We start from the raw sequence: 8,419 nt of genomic DNA, 5'->3' as shown, positions 1-8,419 counted from the left end.
TGGCATGGCATGCTGCTGGCTTTGGCTGGCCTGTTTTGGCCGTGGCATGGCATGCTGCTGGCCTAGGCCTTGGCATGGCATGCTGCTGGCTTTGGCTGGCCTGCCTTGGCCGTGGCATGGCATGCTGCTGGCCTAGGCCATGGCATGGCATGCTGCTGGCTTTGGCAGGGCTGCCTTGGCCGTGGCATGGCATGCTGCTGGCCTTGGCCTTGATATGGCATGCTGCTGGCTTTGGCTGGGCTGCCTTGGCCGTGCCATGGCATGCTGCTGGCCTAGGCCTTGGCATGGCATGCTGCTGGCTTTGGCTGGCCTGCCTTGGCCGTGGCATGGCATGCTGCTGGCCTTGGCCTTGGCATGGCATGCTGCTGGCTTTGGCTGGCCTGCCTTGGCCGTGGCATGGCATGCTGCTGGCCTAGGCCATGGCATGGCATGCTGCTGGCTTTGGCTGGGCTGCCTTGGCCGTGGCATGGCATGCTGCTGCCCTTGGCCGTGATATGGCATGCTGCTGGCTTTGGCTGGGCTGCCTTGGCCGTGGCATGGCATGCTGCTGGCCTAGGCCTTGGCATGGCATGTTGCTGGCTTTGGCTGGCCTGCCTTGGCCGTGGCATGGCATGCTGCTGGCCTAGGCCTTGGCATGGCATGCTGCTGGCTTTGGCTGGGCTGCCTTGGCCGTGGCATGGCATGCTGCTGGCCTTGGCCTTGGCATGGCATGCTGCTGGCTTTGGCGGGGCTGCCTTGGCCGTGGCATGGCATGCTGGTGGCCTAGGCCTTGGCATGGCATGCTGCTGGCTTTGGCTGGCCTGCCTTGGCCGTGGCATGGCATGCTGCTGGCCTAGGCCTTGGCATGGCATGCTGCTGGCTTTGGTTGGGCTGCCTTGGCCGTGGCATGGCATGCTGCTGGCCTTGGCCTTGGCATGGCATGCTGCTGGCTTTGGCTGGCCTGCCTTGGCCGTGGCATGGCATGCTGCTGGCCTTGGCCTTGGCATGGCATGCTGCTGGCTTTGGCTGGGCTGCCTTGGCCGTGGCATGGCATGCTGCTGGCCTAGGCCTTGGCATGGCATGCTGCTGGCTTTGGCTGGGCTGCCTTGGCCGTGGCATGGCATGCTGCTGGCCTAGGCCGTGGCATGGCATGCTGCTGGCCTTGGCCTTGGCATGGCATGCTACTGGCTTTGGCTGGCCTGCCTTGGCCGTGGCATGGCATGCTGCTGGCCTAGGCCTTGGCATGGCATGCTGCTGGCTTTGGGTGGGCTGCCTTGGCCGTGGCATGGCATGCTGCTGGCCTTGGCCTTGGCATGGCATGCTGCTGGCTTTGGCTGGCCTGCCTTGGCCGTGGCATGGCATGCTGCTGGCCTAGGCCTTGGCATGGCATGCTGCTGGCTTTGGCTGGGCTGCCTTGGCCGTGGCATGGCATGCTGCTGGCCTTGGCCTTGGCATGGCATGCTGCTGGCTTTGGCTGGGCTGCCTTGGCCGTGGCATGGCATGCTGCTGGCCATGGCCTTGGCATGGCATGCTGCTGGCTTTGGCTTGCCTGCCTTGGCCGTGGCATGGCATGCTGCTGGCCTAGGCCTTGGCATGGCATGCTGCTGGCTTTGGCTGGGCTGCCTTGGCCGTGGCATGGCATGCTGCTGGCCTTGGCCTTGGCATGGCATGCTGCTGGCTTTGGCTGGCCTGCCTTGGCCGTGGCATGGCATGCTGCTGGCCTAGGCCTTGGCATGGCATGCTGCTGGCTTTGGCTGGGCTGCCTTGGCCGTGGCATGGCATGCTGCTGGCCTTGGCCTTGGCATGGCATGCTGCTGGCTTTGGCTTGCCTGCCTTGGCCGTGGCATGGCATGCTGCTGGCCTAGGCCTTGGCATGGCATGCTGCTGGCTTTGGCTGGGCTGCCTTGGCCGTGGCATGGCATGCTGCTGGCCTTGGCCTTGGCTTGGCATGCTGCTGGCTTTGGCTGGGCTGCCTTGGCTGCGGTTCTTATCACTAGACGTGCGTTGCGTGCGAAGGCGTGCAAAGGCGTGCGCGACCATGCGCGCAACACGCGCACCGTGGTCAAAAGACCACGCGCGCGGTATTCGCACAGGCCACGCTGCCCACGCCGCGGGCATGCCAGGCCGCCCAGGCCGTGCGCATGCCATGCCGTGCTGCCCAGGCCGGCTGCATGCCAGGCCGCCCAGGCCGTGCGCATGCCATGCCGTGCTGCCCACGCCGCGGGCATGCCAGGCCGGCTGCATGCCAGGCCGCCCAGGCCGTGCGCATGCCATGCCGTGCTGCCCACGCCGCGGGCATGCCAGGCCGGCTGCATGCCAGGCCGCCCAGGCCGTGCGCATGCCATGCCGTGCTGCCCATGCCGCGCGCATGCCAGGCCGCCCACGCCTGCGCGCATGCCACGCCATGCTGCCCAAGGCCGCGCCCAGGCCGCGCAAGGCCGCGCCCAGGCCGCCCAAGGCCGCGCCCAGGCCGCGCAAGGCCGCGCCCAGGCCGCCCAAGGCCGCGCCCAGGCCGCGCAAGGCCGCGCCCAGGCCGCCCAAGGCCGCGCCCAGGCCGCGCAAGGCCGCCCAAGGCCGCGGTCCAGGCCGCCCAAGGCCGCGGCCGAGCCGCCCCAGGCCGCAGCCCAGGCCGCGGTCGAGCCGCAGTGCATGTAACCCAAGGCCGCAGCCCAGGCCGCGCCCAACATGGGGCGTACCTGCCACTGCCTTGCCCTGGGCAAGGGAGGTGCCCCCCCCTTATAATAGCCTGTTAAGCCCTTTTCAATCTGGCAGGAGGAAACATCAAGCATGTTCGAGGAGTCATAATGGGGTTTTTTTAAAAAGTAATGGTTTTTTGCCAAAACTTTCAACATGAAAGTTGTAGGAAATAATTTAATACACCATAAAAAAAATTAAAAAAAATATTTTTTTACAGAAAATATTTTATTTTAATTTATTTCGATATTAATACTTAAAAAATAATAAAAATTAATAAAAATAGTCAAAAAATTATGGAAAAATTCCCATAATTAAAGGATGATTCACTAGTAATTATAGAAATTATTAAATTATTTTTTTCATTTTTTTTATTTTATTTTGATTTTTTTATGCCAAATAAGGGCTTTAAAAATTCGAAAAGCTCCAGAAAAATTGCAAAAAAATAGGGAATGACATTTAAAATTGATTGTAGTGCATTTTTAATTGTGTTGCACGGTTTGGGTAAGATTATAAAAGAATCATGTTCAAAAAGATCGATCGAGGCGGTGGCACGCCATGGCCTTGGCCTTGGCCTTGGCCTTTGCCCGCGGCCTTGGCCTTTGCCTTGGCCTTGGCCATGCCTTGCACAGGGACTTGGCCTTGCCCACTGCCTTGGCCTTGGCTTTGGCCTTGGCCTTGGCATGGCATGGCATGCTCGCCGAGGCCGTGGCATGCCTTGCTGCTAGCCAAGGCCGTGGCGTGGCATGCTCGCCCAGCCCGTGGCATGCCGTGCTCGCCCAGCCCGTGGCACGCCATGTTGGCCCAAGGCATTGGCATGGCATGCCGGCCAAGGCATGCTGGCCAACGCTGCACAAGGCGGTGCCATGGCATGGCATGCTGACCAAGACCGTGCCATGGCATGCTGGGCGAGGCCGGGGCATGGCATGCTGGCCGAGGCCGTGGCTTGCCATGCCGCCACGGCCGTGGCATGCCGGGCAACGGACCGGCATGGCCCAGCCCGTGGCACGCCATGTTGGCCCAAGGCATTGGCATGGCATGCCGGCCAAGGCATGCTGGCCAACGCTGCGGCACGGCGTGCTGGACAAGGCGGTGCCATGGCATGGCATGCTGACCAAGACAGTGCCATGGCATGCTGGCCGAGGCCGTGGCATGGCATGCTGGCCGAGGCCGTGGCTTGCCATGCCGCCACGGCCGTGGCATGCTGGGCAACGGACCGGCATGGCATGCTGGCCGTGGCGGTGGCACGACATGCTGGCCAAGGCAGTGGCATGGCATGTAGGCCAAGGCTAAGGCATGGCACGCTGTGGCATGGCACGCTGGCCAAGGCAGTCGCAAGGCATGCGGGCCGAGGCCGCGGCACGGCCCGCTGGGCAACGCGGTGGCATGGCATGCTGGGCAACGCCGTGGCAAGGCATGCGGGCCGAGGCCTTGGCATGGCATGCTGGCCGAGGCCGTGGCATGGCATGCGGGCCGAGGCCGTGGCATGGCATGGCATGCGGGCCGAGGCCGTGGCATGGCATGCGGGCCGAGGCCGTGGCGTGGCATGGCATGGCATGTTGGGCAACGCCGTGGCAAGACATGCGGGCCGAGGCCGTGGCATGGCATGTTGGGCAACGCCCTGGCAAGCCATGCGGGCCGAGGCCGTGGCGTGGCATGTTCGCCAAGGCTAAGGCATGGCACGCCGGGCAACGCGGTGCATTGGCATGCTGGGCAGCGCGGTGGCAAGGCATGGGGGCCGAGGCCGTGGCATGGCATGTTGGGCAACGCCGTGGCAAGACATGCGGGCCGAGGCCGTGGCATGGCATGCGGGCCGAGGCCGTGGCACGACATGTTGGCCAAGGCTAAGGCATGGCACGCCGGGCAACGCGGTGGCATGGCATGCTGGGCAACGCGGTGGCAAGGCATGCGGGCCGAGGCCGTGGCATGGCATGTTGGGCAACGCCGTAGAAGGGCATGCGGGCCGAGGCCGTGGCATGGCATGCGGGCCGAGGCCGTGGCATGGCATGTTGGGCGACGCCGTAGCAAGGCATGCGGGCCGAGGCCGTGGCATGTCATGCGGGCCGAGGCCGTGGCATGGCATGCGGGCCGAGGCCGTGGCATGGCATGTTGGCCGAGGCCGTGGCAAGGCATGCGGGCCGAGGCCGTGGCATGGCATGTTTGGCAACGCCGTGGCAAGACATGCGGGCCGTGGCATGGCATGGCATGCGGGCCGAGGCCGTGGCACGACATGTTGGCCAAGGCTAAGGCATGGCACGCCGGGCAACGCGGTGGCATGGCACGCCGGGCAACGCGGTGGCAAGGCATGCGGGCCGGGGCCGTGGCATGGCATGTTGGGCGACGCCGTAGCAAGGCATGCGGTCCGAGGCCGTGGCATGTCATGCGGGCCGAGGCCATGGCATGGCATGCGGGCCGAGGCCGTGGCATGGCATGTTGGGCGACGCCGTAGCAAGGCATGCGGGCCGAGGCCGTGGCATGTCATGCGAGCCGAGGCCGTGGCATGGCATGCGGGCCGAGGCCGTGGCATGGCAAGTTGGGCGACGTCGTGGCAAGGCATGCGGGCCGAGGCCGTGGCATGTCACGCGGGCCGAGGCCGTGGCATGGCATGCGGGCAGAGGCCGTGGCATGGCATGTTGGGCGACGCCGTCGCAAGGCATGCGGGCCGAGGCCGTGGCATGGCATGCGGGCCGAGGCCGTGGCATGGCATGTTGGGCGACGCCGTAGCAAGGCATGCGGGCCGAGGCCGTGGCATGTCATGGCATGTTGGGCGACGCCGTAGCAAGGCATGCGGGCCGAGGCCGTGGCATGGCATGTTTGGCAACGCCGTGGCAAGACATGAGGGCCGTGGCATGGCATGGCATGCGGGCCGAGGCCGTGGCACGACATGTTGGCCAAGGCTAAGGCATGGCACGCCGGGCAACGCGGTGGCATGGCATGCGGGCCGGGGCCGTGGCATGGCATGTTGGCCAACGTCGTAGCAAGGCATGCGGGCCGAGGCCGAGGCCGTGGCACGGCATGCGGGCCGAGGCTGTGGCATGGCATGTTGGGCGACGCCGTAGCAAGGCATGCGGTCCGAGGCCGTGGCATGTCATGCGGGCCGAGGCCGTGGCATGGCATGCGGGCCGAGGCCGTGGCACGACATGTTGGCCAAGGCTAAGGCATGGCACGCCGGGCAACGCGGTGGCATGGCATGCTGGGCAACGCGGTGGCAAGGCATGCGGGCCGAGGCCGTGGCATGGCATGTTGGGCAACGCCGTAGAAGGGCATGCGGGCCGAGGCCGTGGCATGGCATGCGGGCCGAGGCCGTGGCATGGCATGTTGGGCGACGCTGTAGCAAGGCATGCGGGCCGAGGCCGTGGCATGTCATGCGGGCCGAGGCCGTGGCATGGCATGCGGGCCGAGGCCGTGGCATGGCATGTTGGCCGAGGCCGTGGCAAGGCATGCGGGCCGAGGCCGTGGCATGGCATGTTTGGCAACGCCGTGGCAAGACATGCGGGCCGTGGCATGGCATGGCATGCGGGCCGAGGCCGTGGCACGACATGTTGGCCAAGGCTAAGGCATGGCACGCCGGGCAACGCGGTGGCATGGCACGCCGGGCAACGCGGTGGCAAGGCATGCGGGCCGGGGCCGTGGCATGGCATGTTGGGCGACGCCGTAGCAAGGCATGCGGTCCGAGGCCGTGGCATGTCATGCGGGCCGAGGCCATGGCATGGCATGCGGGCCGAGGCCGTGGCATGGCATGTTGGGCGACGCCGTAGCAAGGCATGCGGGCCGAGGCCGTGGCATGTCATGCGAGCCGAGGCCGTGGCATGGCATGCGGGCCGAGGCCGTGGCATGGCAAGTTGGGCGACGTCGTGGCAAGGCATGCGGGCCGAGGCCGTGGCATGTCACGCGGGCCGAGGCCGTGGCATGGCATGCGGGCAGAGGCCGTGGCATGGCATGTTGGGCGACGCCGTCGCAAGGCATGCGGGCCGAGGCCGTGGCATGGCATGCGGGCCGAGGCCGTGGCATGGCATGTTGGGCGACGCCGTAGCAAGGCATGCGGGCCGAGGCCGTGGCATGTCATGGCATGTTGGGCGACGCCGTAGCAAGGCATGCGGGCCGAGGCCGTGGCATGGCATGTTTGGCAACGCCGTGGCAAGACATGAGGGCCGTGGCATGGCATGGCATGCGGGCCGAGGCCGTGGCACGACATGTTGGCCAAGGCTAAGGCATGGCACGCCGGGCAACGCGGTGGCATGGCATGCGGGCCGGGGCCGTGGCATGGCATGTTGGCCAACGTCGTAGCAAGGCATGCGGGCCGAGGCCGAGGCCGTGGCACGGCATGCGGGCCGAGGCTGTGGCATGGCATGTTGGGCGACGCCGTAGCAAGGCATGCGGTCCGAGGCCGTGGCATGTCATGCGGGCCGAGGCCGTGGCATGGCATGCGGGCCGAGGCCGTGGCATGGCATGTTGGGCGACGCCGTAGCAAGGCATGCGGGCCGAGGCCGTGCCGTGGCATGCGGGCCGAGGCCGTGGCATGGCATGCGGGCCGAGGCCGTGGCATGGCATGTTGGGCGACGCCGTAGCAAGGCATGCGGTCCGAGGCCGTGGCCTGTCATGCGGGCCGAGGCCGTGGCATGGCATGCGGGCCGAGGCCGTGGCATGGCATGTTGGGCGACGCCGTAGCATGGCATGCGGGCCGAGGCCGTGGCATGTCATGCGCGCCGAGGCCGTGGCATGGCATGCGGGCCGAGGCCGTGGCATGGCAAGTTGGGCGACGTCGTGGCAAGGCATGCGGGCCGAGGCCGTGGCATGGCATGCGGGCCGAGGCCGTGGCAAGGCATGTTGGGCGACGCCGTCGCAAGGCATGCGGGCCGAGGCCGTGGCATGTCATGCGGGCCGAGGCCGTGGCATGGCATGCGGGCCGAGGCCGTGGCATGGCATGTTGGGCGACGCCGTAGCAAGGCATGCGGGCCGAGGCCGTGCCGTGGCATGCGGGCCGAGGCCGTGGCATGGCATGTTGGGCGACGCCGTAGCAAGGCATGCGGTCCGAGGCCGTGGCATGTCATGCGGGCCGAGGCCGTGGCATGGCATGCGGGCCGAGGCCGTGGCATGGCATGTTGGGCGACGCCGTAGCAAGGCATGCGGTCCGAGGCCGTGGCATGTCATGCGGGCCGAGGCCGTGGCATGGCATGCGGGCCGAGGCCGTGGCATGGCATGTTGGGCGACGCCGTAGCAAGGCATGCGGGCCGAGGCCGTGCCGTGGCATGCGGGCCGAGGCCGTGGCATGGCATGTTGGGCGACGCCGTAGCAAGGCATGCGGTCCGAGGCCGTGGCATGTCATGCGGGCCGAGGCCGTGGCATGGCATGCGGGCCGAGGCCGTGGCATGGCATGTTGGGCGACGCCGTAGCAAGGCATGCGGGCCGAGGCCGTGGCATGTCATGCGGGCCGAGGCCGTGGCATGGCATGCGGGCCGAGGCCGTGGCATGGCAAGTTGGGCGGCGTCGTGGCAAGGCATGCTGGCCGAGGCCGTGGCATGTCATGCGGGCCGAGGCCGTGGCATGGCATGCGGGCCGAGGCCGTGGCAAGGCATGTTGGGCGACGCCGTAGCAAGGCATGCGGGCCGAGGCCGTGGCATGTCATGCGGGCCGAGGCCGTGGCACGTCATGCGGGCCGAGGCCGTGGCATGGCATGTTTGGCCACGCCGTGGCAAGACATGCGGGCCGTGGCATGGCATGGCATGCGGGCCGAGGCCGTGGCTCG

This window comes from Camellia sinensis, unplaced genomic scaffold, assembly GCF_055761805.1.
Source record: "Camellia sinensis isolate YWXY unplaced genomic scaffold, ASM5576180v1 Unanchor4, whole genome shotgun sequence".
NCBI classification, from domain to species: Eukaryota; Viridiplantae; Streptophyta; class Magnoliopsida; order Ericales; family Theaceae; genus Camellia; species Camellia sinensis.
This window is presented reverse-complemented; position numbering follows the sequence as displayed.